Source organism: Pristis pectinata, chromosome 19, assembly GCF_009764475.1.
Source record: "Pristis pectinata isolate sPriPec2 chromosome 19, sPriPec2.1.pri, whole genome shotgun sequence".
Lineage (NCBI taxonomy): Eukaryota > Metazoa > Chordata > Chondrichthyes > Rhinopristiformes > Pristidae > Pristis > Pristis pectinata.
The window spans coordinates 7,819,136-7,836,288 of record NC_067423.1 but is presented as its reverse complement, the minus strand read 5'-3'; positions in this window follow the sequence as shown (position 1 = coordinate 7,836,288).

Here is a 17,153-nt window from a genome sequence, read left to right as displayed (position 1 = left end):
GGTTTAAGTTTAGGACTTTAGAATGGGTACACTCAAAATCATCACAGAGAAACACCCGGAAAGACAAGCTGGAAGGAGCCTTTCCCTGGCAGTTCTTGCAGAGTAGCTGGTTCAAAATGGATCAACTCTTACATTCCTTTGGACCAAACTAGCTCTGGCCAGGGGCTTCTCCTCATTAACTACCCAGGCCATTGGAGCCACCTCACATGGAGAGGACACTCTGTCCTTGTAGTCAACACAGGAGGTAGTAGTTACAAATTAAAAGCTTCAATTATGCCCTAATGATCTCAAACTGAACAATTTAGTTGCATGAAATACTTCAAGTCATCTATGTTCTCTGTCTCCATATGTCTTGACAGTGGAAGAAAGCCAACAACAAATTACTTACAATAAAGTTACTGAGTCAATACTTCTGAAATTGGCTTTGCATTCCAGATTTACTTAATTAACTAGATTTAAATTCCATGACAAACTGATGAGATATAAACTTGTGTTGCTGTATCGCAAGTGCAGGAACTTAGGTGTAATGGCGGAATGTGTAACTAGGTGAGGGGACTAAAAGCTATTGTGGGAACCCTTTGGAAACTAATCAATGATGAATAAGGTCAGTTGTAAAATTCTACAGCACAGATGCAGGCCCTTTGGCCCATCATGCTTGTGCTGATCCACACTAATATATTTAGGATCCTTGCTTTTATGTTCAAATTTTAAATGAACTGGCAAACAGTTGGCAAATATACAACTCAAAGTCCCCATGAAGAGTTATAATGTGTTCTCAGAGGTAAATAATTTGAATGGGTAAGAGTAAATAGAATCAGAATCAGAATCAGAATCAGGCTTATTATCACTGTCTTATATTACACGGAATTTGTTGTTTTGCGGCAGCAGTGTAAAGACATAAAATTACCATAAATTACAAAATAAACAGTGCAAAAAATGGAATAAAAAAGGTAGTGTTCATGAACTGTTCAGAAATCTGATGGCGGAGGGGAAAAAGCTGTTCCTGAATCATTGAGTATGGGTCTTCAGGCTCCTGTACCTCCTCCCTGATGGTAGTAACGAGAAGAGGGCATGTCCTGGATGGTAAGGATCCTTAGTGATGGATGCTGCCTTCTTGAGTCACCGCCTCTTGAAGATGTCCTTGATGATGGGGAGGGTTGCGTCCGTGACGGAGCTGGCTGAGTCTACAACCCTCTGCAGCCTCTTGCAATCCTGTGCATTGGAGCCTCCATGCAAAGCTGTGATGGAACCAGTCAGAACGTTCTCCACTGTACATTTATAGAAATTTGCAAGAGTCTTTGGTGACGTACCAAATCTCCTCAAACTCCTAACGAAGTAGAGTTGCTGGCCCTACCAATAATAGAAGTGTAGGTTGCAATTAGAAGCAGGAAGAATCAAACAGATTATTTACAGTTTAAAGAAAAGCTTCCATTGAGATGGTTCTTTGTCATCTTGTCAGGATGTTTCATTTTTTATATCATTTTAGGTGAATGAGGTAGAGAAAAATTCAGCAACTATTAAGTGAAATGTTGTTGGTTCTGACAGAACAGCTAAAGACCTCCTCATATTTTTTTTTAAGAAATGGGAAAATGCAATACAAAGGGCAAATATTGCAAAAGTGTGCAAATATTGGTCAGCAAAAGTATATATCTGCTGTTTTTAGTTGGTTTTACAGAAAAGGCAGACTCTATGGGAATTGTATTAACAGAACTCACTGGTGAAAGATAGGACACAGTGTACCTTGCAGTAAGACCTTGGGTGATGGCAGCAACATGACTACCAGGCATTTTGGCCTAATTCACTGTGGTTCTCTGCAAGAAAGTAATCAAAGAAAGAGGCTGCAGCTAAGGTTATTTCCAAAGCAACCAGGAGGCCTCGGCTATAGAGGAAGAATAACCAAATTTGTGAGACCATCAGGGGAGCTGCCAGACACAGAGGTTTTTGTTAGGCCCAAACCCTCTCGTGGATGACTTCTCATATCATATTCTAAAAAATCTCGTAAGGTGAACATAGAACATAGAACATAGCACAGAACAGGCCCTTCGGCCCACAATGTTATGCTGACATAGCTATTCCCTCCTACCTACAGAATGCCCATATCCCTCTATTTTCCTCTCATTCATGTGCCCATCGAAGCCCCTCTTAAAAGCCCCCAATGAATTTGCCTCCACCACCCTATCAGGCAACGCATTCCAGGCATCCACCACTCTCTCAGTAAAAAACCTACCCCTCACATCTGTTCTGAACCTATCCCCTCTCACCTTAAATGCATGCCATCTGATATTGGATTGCTCAATAATTGGAAAAAAGATATTGCTTGTCCACCCTATCTATGTCCCTCATAATTTTATACACTTCCAACAGATCACCCCTCAGCCGCTGCCAATCCAGACAAAAGAGCCCAAGTTTGTCCAGCCTCACCTGATTGCACATGCCCTCTAATCCAGGCAGCATCCTAGTAAATCTCCTCTGCACCATCTCTAGAGCCTCAACATCCTTCCTATAGTGAGGTGACCAGAACTGCACGCAATACTCTAAATGCGGCCTAACCAGAGTTCTATAGAGAAGCGTCATAACTTCTTGACTCCAATACTGAATACCTCGATTAATAAATGTAAGCATTCCATAAGCCTTCTTAACCATCCTGTCTACCTATGTAGCCACTCATGGACTTACACCCCAAGGTCTCTCTGCTCTTTAACACTGTATTCCTGAATCACAATTAATTCTATCATCACAGAGAGAAATCAGACCACCACAGGACTGAGGGGAAGAAGCTGTTCCTTAATCATTGAATGTGGATCATTGAATGTGGGTCTTCAGGCTCCTGTACCTCCTCCCTGATGGTAGTAATGAGAAGAGGGCATGTCCCGGATGGTGAGGGTCCTTAATGATATATGCCATCTTCTTGATAGTACCAGAAAGGAAGATTCAGTAGTAAGGGCATTCCTAAGTGGTGAGGTCCGATTATAAGACCACATGGAAAAGGTAGGGGAGTGGGGGGAAAGGGAGGGATTTTTCATCAAGCTATTCACACAGGGGTAATGATATCAGAAACAACTGGTTCCAAGCTCATCTATATTTGATTGGCTCATGCCGATAACTGAATGACTGTACATTGGGTAATATTGCTGCATATTATCTTCAATAATAAACTAATTTACAACTTAGAATGTGTAAGAGAATCCCGTGCCATTTGCAATTGGAGGAAGTCTGTGGACTCCACTGAGGAAAATGAAAGGACCCCCGTCCCTCCTTCAGGTGGAAGGTCCATCAAAACAAAAACTTGTCCTGAGAACAGAGATGTGCAAGGAATTCTTGATCCACAGCACTTCCGTGAGACCACTGTGGCAGCTCTTCCTCTGGGAAGGCCAACACTTTCAACTTTATATTGCACCATTCCAACTCAGCAGGAGCTCAACACTCCTGAGTAAATGAGAAATTATTAGAATTCTGCTGATTGCCAGTGAAGGTCCCAGCAGTTTGTGTGGACTCCTGGAGTTATGGAGTTGTATAGCACAGGAACGGGCCCTTCATCCCACGACATCCGTGCTGACTTTTCTCTCCCTATCTACACTAATCCCATTTGCCCACACAATGTCAACATCCTTTTATGCCTTGCTTATCCAAGTGCCTTCTGAATGTCGCTCAAACATAGTAATTGTACTGATTCCATCACCACCTCTGGCAGCATCCAGATATCCAACACTCTCTGTGCAAAAAAACTTCCCCCTTTAAGGTGAGAGGAAGGAGTTTTAAACCTATCACCTTGTTTTTGATATCCCCAACATGAATAAAAGATTCTGACTATCTACCCTATCTATACCTCTTATATTTTTACATACCTCTATCAGGTAACCCCTGAGCCTCGTACACTCCAGGGAAAACAAACCCAGCCTATCCAATGTCTCCCCATAACTAAAGCAACATCTTAGTGAATCTCCTCTGTGTTCTCTCCAACACAATCTCATCCCTCCTATAGTGTGGTCAGCAGAACTGCACACAGTACTCCCAGTGCAATTCCTCAAAGAACAGATTGTGATATGAGCCTTCTGAACCCATGTCAGGTAAACCTGGTGCTGGTTGAGTCCACCCATTGAGTTCAATGGGAAGGTTCAACTGAAGCCTAGAGGGTAAGGAAACATTTCCCTCTTAATTAATTTAATTGAGTTGATTTAATCTAGTGCACTTTACTGATTTAGCTTTTTATGTAAAGTTTAATTCCATGCAAGATGGCGTCGGAGCGTGGAGACCTGTTGCAAGCTGCTCTCTACAGATCTACTCATTACCCTTACTATAATCGTTCTACACTTTTAAATTCAAAATCTATGTCACTAACTATTCTCTGAAGCTGTGATACTTTACTCTGTACTGATATTGTTTTTACCTGCACTACATCAATGCACTCTATACTAACCCAATGTAACTGCACTGTGTAATGAATTGACCTGTACGATCGGTATGCAAGACAAGTTTTTCACTGTACCTCAGTACAAGTGACAATAATAAACCAATACCAATAATGATGAAAGGTCATCAAGTCATGAACCTGAAACATTAAATCTATTTTTCTCTCTACAGATGTTGTTTGACCTGTTGAGTATTTCCATTAGATTTTTCTATTTCTGTTCCTGCATCTGCAGTTAATTGTTTGTTGTTTAGTAACTGTGAAATGTATGCATTTTTTTATCTGTTTGTACGTTTTTAAAGAACTTTTGAACATCAGAAATGTTCAGAAATCTTTAACCCCAATGATGGCTTTGGCTGCCGATGAGTTGGGCCTTCACCAGTTGTCCAAGAAATCCAGGAGTGGAGGCTGTCAGCTGGGTTGGGAAAGGAACGTTGATGTCCATGGGGTCACCAGATAGCTGGGAACCAAATTCCCAAGAGAAGCATGCACCCAGGGAGTGTGAAGTGGGTGGGAAGGGTTCTCTACTCCAAGAGTAGATGTCAATGGCAACAGGCCATGGAATTGAAAGCTTGTTGGTCAGTGAAACACCTGGCCCATTACATACACCTGAGCAGACTGGTAATGCCCTGCTTTAAGGAATCATTTGATAAACATTGGGATGGATGACACAGTGACGCAGCTAGTAGAGCTGTTGTCTTAATGTTCCAATGACCTGGGTTTGATCCTGACCTCTGATACCATCAGGCTTGAGTTAGCACATTCTCCCTGTGACACCTTTGTATTCCCCCAGGTACTCTGGATCCCGCCCCCCCATCCCAAAGGTGTGCTAGTTGGTAGATTAATTGACCGTTGCAAATTGCCACGGACATAGGTGATCCTGGAATTGATGGGAATGTGGGGGGAATGGGTTTCATGAAAAACTAATGGGGAATGGGATTGCTGTGTTATCCGGCATGGACCCAATGTGACAAATGGCCTCCTATGTCATTTGGAAATACGGATCTTCCACCAAAATCTCACTGGGTCCGTCAGCAGTGGTCTATTTCCTAGCAGAAGCTGGATTACGACATCCCATTTCAAAGGTTACAGAACCTCAGCTGCTTTCCAGCAAGTCCACAGGCACAGTGGTCATTTCCACAGATTTCCTAAATCCCAGGAAATTTGTCCACTGAGAGTGTGCCCGGTCAGAAGGTACCAGCACACCATTCCGTAGAATGACTGGGAGAAATAGGATGCAGCAAAAGAAGAAAGCAGAGGTTTATAATTCATTTAATTATTGATCTAAATATTTTAAATATTTTGTTTACGCAATTTTTAATCTTTTTTAATGTTTTTAATTTTTAAAGATATTTAATTATTTTAATCTTTTGTTATTTTTAAGATAAGATATCTTTATTAGTCACATGTACATGGAAACACACAGTGAAATGCATCTTTTGCGTAGAGTGTTCTGGGGGCAGCCCCCAAGTGTCGCCACGCTTCCGGCGCCAACATAGCATGCCCACAACTTCCTAACCTGTACGTCTTTGGAATGTGGGAGGAAACCGGAGCAAATCCACACAGTCATAGGGAGAACATACAGACTCCTTACAGACAGCGGCGGGAATGGAACCCTGGTTGCTGATGCTGTAATAGCGTTACGCTAACTGTTACACTCTTGAGTGATTTTGTAAATGCCAATGGCATTCAACTTCAGTAACAGCTTTAAGAGCCGGTGGGGTTGTGGGTGGTGCCATCCTGGAATCGCAAGTAGCCAGTTGTGTTGGAAGAACCCTACATTGCACGATGCAGTTCTGGGCCTGTTTGTTGAGCTGGGAGTCAGTGTTCCAGCTTTGAGGACTGCACTGGACCAAACGAGATGGTCCAGGAATAGGGAGCCAATGACATCAGGGAAGTGGATAATCTGCCCCAACATTTCTTACATTGTGGTCTCTCGTGGGTTCTGCACTGAAGAGAGACCCGAGCCTTCAGAGAGGATGAGAGCAGGTAAAGACAAGCACGAAGCCTGGACTTCGAGGCAGAATAAACCAGATGTGCTCATCCACTCAGGGTTCAGTCTAAGCAAAACAAAACATTGCTCACGGTCTCTTCTTGATTAAGAGAGCCAGAGTGTGAGGTCACAAGGCAACAGGTAGATGGTTGGCGGGTATTTCCTGCTTTTACTTTTCTCTTTCTATTTTGGTTGATCAAGATTGTTAAATTGCAACAACTGGATCTTTCCCCTCCCACTCCAGCCCAGAAGAGGTGTTCTTAATTCTTGCACCAGGCAGGCAACATAGCCAGTGGGATTCTCTGTCATTGCTGCAGAGAACAGTCTCTGGTCCACTAACTATGTTATCGCCATGACATGTTTCTCTTCCCTCCCGCCACTTGAAAGGCTTCCTCTACCATGATGGTCAGGAATGCAAGGCGCTGCAGAGAGTAGTGGACACAGCCCTGGTCTATCATGGGCACAGCCCTCTCCACCATTGACAGCATCTACAGGAGGCGCTGCCTTAGGAAGGTGACATCTATCATCAGGGATCCTCACCATCCGGGTCATGCCCTCTTCTCGCTGCTGCCATCAGGCAGGAGGTACAGAAGTCTGAAGTCCCACACCCTCAGGTTCAGGAATAGCTAATTTCCTACAACCATCAGGTTCTTGAACCTACTTGCACAACCCTAACCCTACCTCAGCAACAGGAGGACCTCCCCTCACACTATCATGGACCTATCTTTGATTGTGTCTTGTTTTTTGAATGAAGGTCTTGCTTTTACAGTCTTTTTTTTCACTGTATGGGATAATTTTATATATAATTTATATTCTGTGTGTTGTCTGTACCTATGTGCCTATGACGCCACTGTTAGCGATTTTTCATTGTACCTGTACCTCACTGTACTTGTGCACATAACAATAAACTTGACTTGAATTGATGCTATGGACAGCTAGCACATCCTTCCAATGAGTGTTGGCTCAACCTGCTTACGGTTTCTCATCAAACGTCAACCTCTCATCCAGGAGTCAACATGCTGAACTTTCTTGCAATGTCTTCAACACAATGAAATCTTTTCTTAAATATGGAAATTAAAACTGAATGTGGTTCTCCAGGTGAAGTGTCAACAACTCCCAATAAAGTTGCATTAAACTAACACTTTTATGTTCCTTCTCTTTTGTAATAAAGGCCAAAATTCCATTCACGTTCTAATTACTCGTTGTACCAGCCAACTCTTTGCTCACCTTCGAACTAGGGCCGTCTGTTCCACAGCATTTTGTAATCTCACTCCCTTCAGATAATAAACTTACATGGGCAGGCACGGTAGTGTAGTGGTTAACATAACGCTATTACAGCGCCAGCGACCTGGGTTCAATTCCGGCTACGGTCTGTAAGGAGTTTTGTACGTTCTCCCCATGTCTGCGTGGATTTCCTCTGGGTGCTCCAATTTCCTCCCACATTCCAAAGGTGTACAGGTTAGGAAGTTGTGGACATGTTATGTTGGCGCCAGAAGTGTGGCGACACTTGCGGGCTGTCCCCAGAACATTCTACGCAAAAGATATATTTCACTGTGTGTTTTGATGTACATGTGACTAATAAAGATATCTCATCTAATAATTTTTTAATCCTTCCTTCCAAGGTGGAGAACCTCACACTTTCCCTCACAATACAATGTTAAACAGGATAGCAGGCTGTGTAGGGGAAAAGGATAGTTTACAGTATAATTAGCAGTAACACAAACATAAAGTGCTGGAAATGTGCAGCTGATCAGGCAGCATCTGTGGTATTTAAGTTTTGGATAATTAGTAGTTATGTCAGAATATGAAACTCGATCCAAAATGACTTTCATTTGTGCTCTCCTTTCAACTAATTCGACAAGAGCCTGATCTTCACCAGGACGTTACCTGTTGGGGAGGGACTGGAGAAGTTGGGGCTGTTCTTCCTTGGGCAGAGGAGGTTCAGAGGGGACATGATTGAGGTATATAAAATGATGAGGGGCTTAGAGGGGGTAGGTTGCAGGAAACCTTTTTTCCCTCTATCAGAGTTAGATAAAACTAGAGGGCATCGATTTAGGGTCGGGGGAAGAGATTTAGAGGAGATCTGAAGGGGACCTTCTCCATCCAGAGTGGTGAATACCTGGAATGCACTGCCTGAGAGACTGGTGGAAGCAGAGTCACTGACAGCATGTAATAAGCATTTAGATAAGCTCTTGAATTGCCCAGGCACAGAAAGCAACGGGCCAAGTGTTGGAAGATGGGACTAATATGGATGAGTGTGGACGTAGTGGGCCGAACGGCCTGTTTCCACACTGTATGACTCTATGACCATATTTAAATGTGAACAGCTAGGAAATTTCATCCAAAATTCAAAAGATAACATTCATCTTATATTGAAGTTATTAATTTGACAGATGCCTACTCATTTAAAGCAACACACAAAGTTGTTATCAAGTGGAACACTTTTCCATTGTTCTTCCAAAATGGATGGCACAGGGGAGAAGCTAGTAGAGCTACTGCCTCACAACTCCAGCGACCCAGGTTTAATCCTGATCTCCAGTATTACCTGTGTAGAGCTTGCAAATTCTCCCCATGACCTTGTGAGCTTCACCTGGGTGCTCTGATCTGCAAGATGTCCCAAAGGTGTGCGGGTCAGTAGGTTAATTGTCCACTGTGAATTGCCCTTGCTATATAGGTGAGTGGTAAACCTGGGGGTGTCGGTTGGAATGTGAGGAGAATAAAATGGGATTAATGTGGGATTAGTGCAAATGGGTGTTTGATGGTTGGTACAGATTCCATGTGCTGAAGGGCCTGTTTCCATACTGTATGACTGGAAACACCAATTATGCGTTGTTGCTCCAACTCAGCTTTACAAAAGAAAGAAGGTTTGAGAGAGCACAAGATTATCCAAAGATTCTGATTAAATTTTTTGTTCTGAAATGCTAAATTAGCAGTGGAGAGGGTCAGCAGCTTTAAATTCCTGGGGGTTAACATATCAGATGACCTATCCTGGGCCCAGCAAGTATATGCAATCACAAGGAAGGCACATCAGTATCTTTAATTTCTCAGAAGGTTAAGGAGGTTCAGTATGTCACTGAACACTCTAATAAACAACATATATACTGTTGAAAGTATCCTGACTGGTTGCATCATGGTCTGGTACAACAATTCAAATGCACAGGAAGGTAACGAGCTACAGAGAGTAGAGGATTCAGCCCAACACATCACGGGAACATCCCTCCCCACCATCGGTAGTATCTACAGGAGGCGCTGCCTCAGGAAGGCTACATCTACCACCAAAGCTTCCCACCATCCGGGCCATGCCATCTTCATGCAGCTACCATCGGGCAGAAGGTACAGAAGCCTGAAGTCCCACATCACCAATTTAAAGAACAGCTACTTCTCTTCAACCATTCAGCTCTTAAACCAACCTGCACAACCCTAATCATGACCTCAATATAGCAAAACTATGACCATGTTGCACTACAATGGATTTATTTTGCTTCCAATTGTTTTCTTTCTTGTAAAAATGGTGTAGAATTAATGTTTAATTTATGGTTTTCTTGAGAATGTTATGTATCTGATGCTATGTGTCTGTGATGTTGCTGCAAGTAAGTATTTCATTGCACCTGTGCATACATGTACTTGTGTATATGGCAATAAACTCGACTTTGAATTTCACTTTAAACCTGTTTTTCTCCTGCTGAGTACTCCCTGAACCTGCAGAACATTTCCAACAATTGTAGTTTTTATTTCAGATTCTAGAATCTATGATAATTTCCTTAGAATTATTAAGTTGATTATTTTGTATTGCCAAACTGTGTACAATATATCTGTGAGCAGGAAACCAATTTGAAGGCTCCTGAAAGTATCCCCTGGGTCATTTGGTTAGTTTGACACAAATATATGATACCTGGGTAGCTGGTGTTGACATCAGATTGATTAAAACTGTTACTTTGAGAATGAGTGTTAGCACCTAAGAGTTGGTGATCAATTGGGTAGATTGAACGAGAGAAGGGATGTTTTTGCTTTGTATGAAGAAAACTATTAAATTTCAGAAGAGAATGTCAATGAAAAGGTAATTAAATCCCTTCGGGCTTCGCTATTTATAGAGCTTTCTCCTTCAGAACAATTGCCTCAGGTCTCAGAATCAAACCTTGTCCCCACATCCTTTCTCCAGGAGGCTGTATGTTTGCAGTATTCTGTCCTTAGAGAGCTGGAGATCTGAAAGGTTCACATTCAGCCTAGTTGCGATAGACTAGTTACCAGAATAAATATAATACTGTATTTCTTCAGGCACTTTTAAAATAATCAGAGGTGGCAAGACATGTAAAATATTCAAACAGGGGCTGGAAAGTGGGAAGGAGTATTCAAACCATAAAAGTGCCAGGAAATGGCCACTGTCAATGAGGGAGACTCTGATCACCCGTCCATGTCATTTAATGACTTTGCCAATCCAAAATTTGCAGTCACCACCCCAGAAACCAACTGGATGGCATGAATACTGTAGCCATAAGACCAGGTCAGAGACCGGATATCATAGAACATAGAACATAGGACAGTACAGCACAGAACAGGCCCTTTGGCCCGCAATGTTGTGCCGACGTACCTATTCCCTCCAACCTACAGAATGCCCATATCTCTCTATTTTCCTCTCATTCATGTGCCCATCCAAGCCCTTCTTGAAAGCCCCCAATGAGTTTGCCTCCACCACCCTATCAGGCAACGCATTCCAGGCATCCACCACTCTCTCAGTAAAAAACGTACCCCTCACATCTGTTCTGAACCTACCCCCTCTCACCTTAAATGCATGCCCTCTGGTATTGGATAGCTCAATAATGGGAAAAAAGATATTGCTTGTCCACCCTATCTATGCCCCTTGTAACTTTATACACTTCCAACGGATCTCCCCTCAGCCTCCGCCGCTCTTGAGTAAACAGCCTAAGTTTGTCTAGCCTCTCCTGATAGCACGTGTCTTCTAATCCAGGCATCACCCTGGTAAACCTCCTCTGCACCCTTTATAAAACCTCGACATCCTTCCTAAAGTGAGGAATAATCAGAGGTGGCAAGACATGTAAAATATTCAGACAGGGGCTGGAAAGTGGGAAGGAGTATTCACACCACAAAAGTGCCAGGAAATGGCCCCTGTCCATGAGGGAGACTCTGATCACCTGCCCATGCCATTTAATGCTTTGCCAATCCAAAATTTGCACTCACCACCCCAGAAACCAACTGGATGGCGTGAATACTGTAGCCATAAGACCAGGTCAGAGACTGGATATCATTGAACATAGAACATAGAACAGTACAGCATATCCTGGAGGAAGGGCACATCTTTTGATATCCTGAAGACTTTCCACTATAAATGGGATGCAGGTCAGAAGAGTGGTGTTGGAGGAGGCTAGATCAATGTAGCTCCAACAACATTCAGGAAACTTGATATTTTTCCAACACAAAGCCATCCCCTTGATTGGCCTCCCATCCTCCTCCTTAAACATTCTCTCCCTCCACCACTGGCACACTGTGGCTTCAGTGTGCACCATTAGCAAGATACAATACAGCTACTTGTCACAGACCAAATGAGTTGCTGTTGTGAGTCCAGGAGATGGTATCCACTGCAGCCAAGGTCCATCAGTGGTGGAGTTGGTAGATGCTTCAGTTGGAATTGGAATAAATAGCAGGTTGTTTGAAATACTTTTTAATCCACTGTCCTGCTTAAACAAATTATCGAGCATGGGACCAACCATGGGACCGTCACAGGTAAACATGCAGACAGTCAAAAAAAATCATTGATCAGGCACACAGAAGACCTCGGACAGACCGTGACATGGCAGCTGGAAGAGACTGAACTCTGTGTGGACAGACAGGGTTTCCTACAGCAAGCTGTCATGTCCTTTCCATAGAATTCAAGGCATTTCTTCCACCAAGAAAATTCAGAAATTGAGTTTTCCTCCTTCACCTCTTCAAGAATCAATTCTCTGAAATAAAAGGCTGAAGCAAATTTCACAGACAAAAAAATGTGGCAGCTTCTAATGTTCAACTTATCTCTGATGATGATCTTCAGAGTTGGTGTAAATGCATTCATGGAAGATACAGTTTCTTGTGGTCTATTAAGTGGCATCAAGACAGGCTCCATTGGAAACCACCAGACCAAGACGATTATCTCCCAGAATTGACCTTGATGATTTCTGCATACACATACATAACTTGATAAATAATTCTAGGGCACCAGTCAGCAAATCAGGGTTATGATATTCCTGATAGGCATGAACAGCTATTCCACCTTTCACAGGATCATTCTTGAGCAACAACCCATTTGGCCCATTCAGTGCTGACTCTTCTGAAGATATCCCAACATCTTGGTCCACTGTTTCTTTCCCCCTTATCCCTATAATCCATTTCTTTCTCTTTTTAAATATTTAGCCAATTCCTTTCTTAGGGCCACTATTAAATCTGTTCCAACTAGCCTGTCAAATGGTTTTAGTCATTCATTGGATAAAACAAGTTTTTACACCCTATTGTCACCAGTTAACCCCAAATCTGCACCTTCTGTGACCCATCATCCACTGGAAATAGTTTCTTTATATCTGCAATTTGAATCACTGTCAGATCTCGTCTTGCCCTTGCCTGACCCTTTGAGTTCCTCAAATCTTTAGTGTGAACATCCTGGTGAATCTCCTCTGCACTCTCCAGTGCAACCACATCCCTTCTATTCATTGACCATTCCAAATTGCCTTTGAATTGTGTCGTCTGCTGAGCCATTTCAATCCACCACATTGCATTGGTCAGGAGTCACCAGATACTAAAGGCAGAAGATTTCTTCTCCAGAAGGGTTCTGAAGAATTAAGTTGGTTTTCAATGTTAAAGTCAATATCATTTATACAAGACATTAATATTGGTATTGGTTTATTATTGTCACTTGTACCGAGGTAAAGTGAAAAACTTGTCTTGCATACTGATTGTACAGGTCAATTCATTACACAGTGCAGTTACATTGAGTTAGTACAGAGTGCATTGAGGTAGTACAGGTGAAAAACAATAACAGTACAGAGTAAAGTGTCACAGCCACAGAGGAAGTGCAGTGCAATAAGGTGCAAGGTCACAACAAGGTAGACCGTGAGGTCAGAGTCCATCTCATTGTATAAGGGAACCGTTCAATAGTCTTATCATAGTGGGGTAGAAGCTGTCCTTAATTCTGGTGGTTCGACCCTCAGGTTCCTGTATCTTCTATCTGATGGAAGAGGAGAGAAGTGAGAATGACCTGGGTGAGTCAGGTCTTTGATTATGCTGGCTGCTTCACCAAGGCAGCAAGAAGTAAAGACAGATACAAGCAGGGGAGACTGGTGTCCGTGATATGCTGGGCTGTGTCCACAACTCTCTGCAGTTTCTTGTGGTCCTGGGCAGAGCAGTTGCTGCACCAGGCCATGATGCATCCAGAAAAGATGCTTTCTATGGTGCATCGATAGAAGTTGATGAGTGTCAAAGGGGACAAATCAAATTTCTTTAGGCTCCTGAGGAAGTAGAGGCACTGGTGAGCTTTCTTGGCCGTGGCATCTATGTGATTTGACCAGGACAGGCTCTTGGTGATGTTCGGTCCCAGGAGCTTGAAGCTCTCAACCCTCTCAACCTCAGCACCGTTGATGTAGACAAATGCATGTCCCCTAAATTGAAATCACCCAGCTCCCATGGTGGGCTTTGAACACATTTTCCCAGATCACTCAGTACAACCTCCTGGATTGCAATACCATTGTATTATATATTATGCTCCTGTACTCCATAAATTAATGAATTACCTAATCCCAAATTCAATAGCGTAGTTTGGTGGCAAGAGCATTGGTGAGGAAATTGATGGATGAGTGAGACAAAATAGATTAGATGGAAATAAGTGGGGCAGTGGGTCTAATGGTAGTTTTGAGCCCCGTATTTAAGGAGAGAGTCCAGAGGAGGTTGACCGGAATGATCCCAGGGAATGAAAGGTTTAATGTATGAGGAGCATTTGATGTCTCTGGACCTGTACTTAATGGAGTTCAGAAGGATCAGGGGAGATCTCAGTGAAACCTATCGGCTATTAAAAGGTTTGATAGAGTGGATGCAGAGAGGATGTTTCCAGTTAGTAGGCAAGTCTAGGATCCGAGGGCACAACCTTAGAATAAAGGGACGTTCCTTTATGGCTGAGAAGAGGAGGAATTTCTTCAGTCAGAGGGAGGTGAATCTGTGGAACTCATTGCCACAGAGAGCCTAGGATGCCAGGTCATTGGGTGCATTTAAGTCAGAGATTGATAGGTTCTTGATTGGTAAGGGGGTTAACGTTATGGAGAGAAGGCAAGAGAACGGGGTTGAAAAAAAAATCAGCCATGATTGAGTGACAGAGCGGACTCAATGGGCTGAATGGCCTAACTCTGCACCCATATCTTATAGACTAATGGGAGTGCACTGAGAGCTGGCATAGCCTTGATGAACTGAATGGTCTTTTCCTACACCTTCAGAAAATATAGGAAATATGAGAATATACAAGCGGAAAGGACCTATTTCTCTCAGCAGAGAGGTCAGTAATTACAGAACATGGATTTAAGCGAACTGGTGGAAGGACGAAAAGGAGAGTTCAGCAAAATTATTTCACTCAATAAGTGCTGGCAGGTTGATGGAGGCAGATATTCGGTATAACTGCTATGTTTTCAAGTTTCAAGTTCAAGTTTTCAGTTTCAAGTCTATAGTCAGAAGCATATATACCCAGGGTCTAAGTGTTATGAAAGTTTTTTGCAGCAGCAACACAGTACATTACAAACATGTAATGTAGACTGAAGTTAATATAAATTATACATAACTTAAATGACAAAATAACCGAAAATAAACATAATGAAATTAGTGCAAGTTGAGAGAGAAAAAAAGAAGTATCATCCAAGGGTTTTCCAAGTTGGTTCAAGAACTTGATGGCAGTGGGGAAGAAGCTGTTGTTGAACCTTGAGGTGTGGGTCTTCAGGCTCCCGTACCTCCTGCCTCATGGCAGCATCGAGGAGGGCATTGGCCCAGATGGAGGGGGTTCTTAATGATGGACGTCGCCTTTCCTGGACACCACCTCTTGTCGATGTTCTCGATGGTGGGGAGAGCTGTACCTGTGATAGAACTGGCTGAGTTCACCACTCTGTTTAGCCTCTTGCATTCCCGTGCATTGGAGTTTCCACACCAGGCTGTGTTGCACTAAATAGACGAGGAATAGAACGATATGGTCTTATTGCGGGCAAATTGGATTAGCATAGATGCGTATGGAAGTGGTGGGCCAAGGTGCCCATTTTTGGGCTGTAAAACTCAATGACTCTTTCTATGACTCCACAAATGCTGACTTGTTAGCAATGCCCAAATCCCAGGAAATGAATTAAAACAAGAAGGGACTGGATTTCTTTCATCATGACATGTGAAAGTACTTTGTCAGGTCTTTAGCTGTGAGAAGAGACTTTAAGAAGCTGGTTTTGTTTTCTCAGAACAGAGGAGGCTGAGGGAAGACTTAATTGAGATGTGTAAAATTATTCAGGGCTCAGGTAGAGTAAATAGGAAGAAACTATTTCCCCTTGCTGAGAGATCAAAAGCCAATGGAACTAGATTTAAATTAAGGGTAGAAGGATTGGAGGAGAGATGAGGAAATATAATTTCATCCATGCCCTGGGACTTGCCTGGAAGGGTCGTAGAGGAAGAAACAGTGAGCACAATTAAAAAGGAATTGGAGGTGTATTGAAGGGCAGTGACCCTGAGGGCTACGGATCAAAGGAGGGAAGTATAAAAAAGAGTGGGAATAGTGTAGGGTTCCTGTAAATAGGTGGTTGGTGGATGGCTTGGGCTCATCCAGTTGTACAGCACAACAACAGGCCCTTCAGTCCATCATGTAAAATGCCATCCATTTTATCTATCTATTTACCAACATTATCTAGTCCAATTTACCTACATTAGGTCTGTAGCCTTCTATGCCATGGCGATTCAAGTTCTTGTCTGGATGTTTCTTAAATGTGATAGTCCCTGCCTTCAAAACCTCTTCAGGCAGCACGATCCAGACTCTAACCACCCTCTTTGCGAAAAAACTCCCCCTCAGATCACTTCTAAAACTCCTACATATACCTATACCCTCTTGTCTTAGACATTGTCACCATGGGAAAAAAGACTTTTGACATCTACCCTATCTATCCTTCTCCGTGGATTGTCACCTTGTCATGGTGGAGATGTTTGTGTGGTCCTGAGATCCCAAGAGCGATGCCGTCTGGAGCTATGCTCCTGGTAGGGTCACCCATAGCAGTAAGGTCGATGGTGAGGTCCCTGACAAAGAACAATCCAACCAAGACCTCAACGGTGGAACAGGCGGACGAAGTTATTTCAAACTCAACGGCTCTGAAGGCGATGAAGGCTGCAACAAATCCACCAGCTCCAATCGTCGTGGTTTCCATGCCATTGGAATCAGTTGGTTGATTTGTGAAGTATTGTGTGTTTTTTGTAGTGCAACATCAAATACACGTTAAACAAATACACGCACAGGCGTCTTTGCTCTGTGGGCTACTTCTAGCCAAGATTGGACTCATAAGCCATGTGAGAGCCCATAAATAGATCTACGGAACGAAGGCCATCATCCTTGACCTCAAGGGACAGCCATGACGACAACGATCTATTCCCTATATTTTATATATCTATATCAGGTCACCCCCTCAGCTTCCTCCACTCCAGGGATAACAAACGCGGCCAATCCAGTCTCTCCTTATATCTCCAATCTAGGTAACACCCTGATGAATCTAC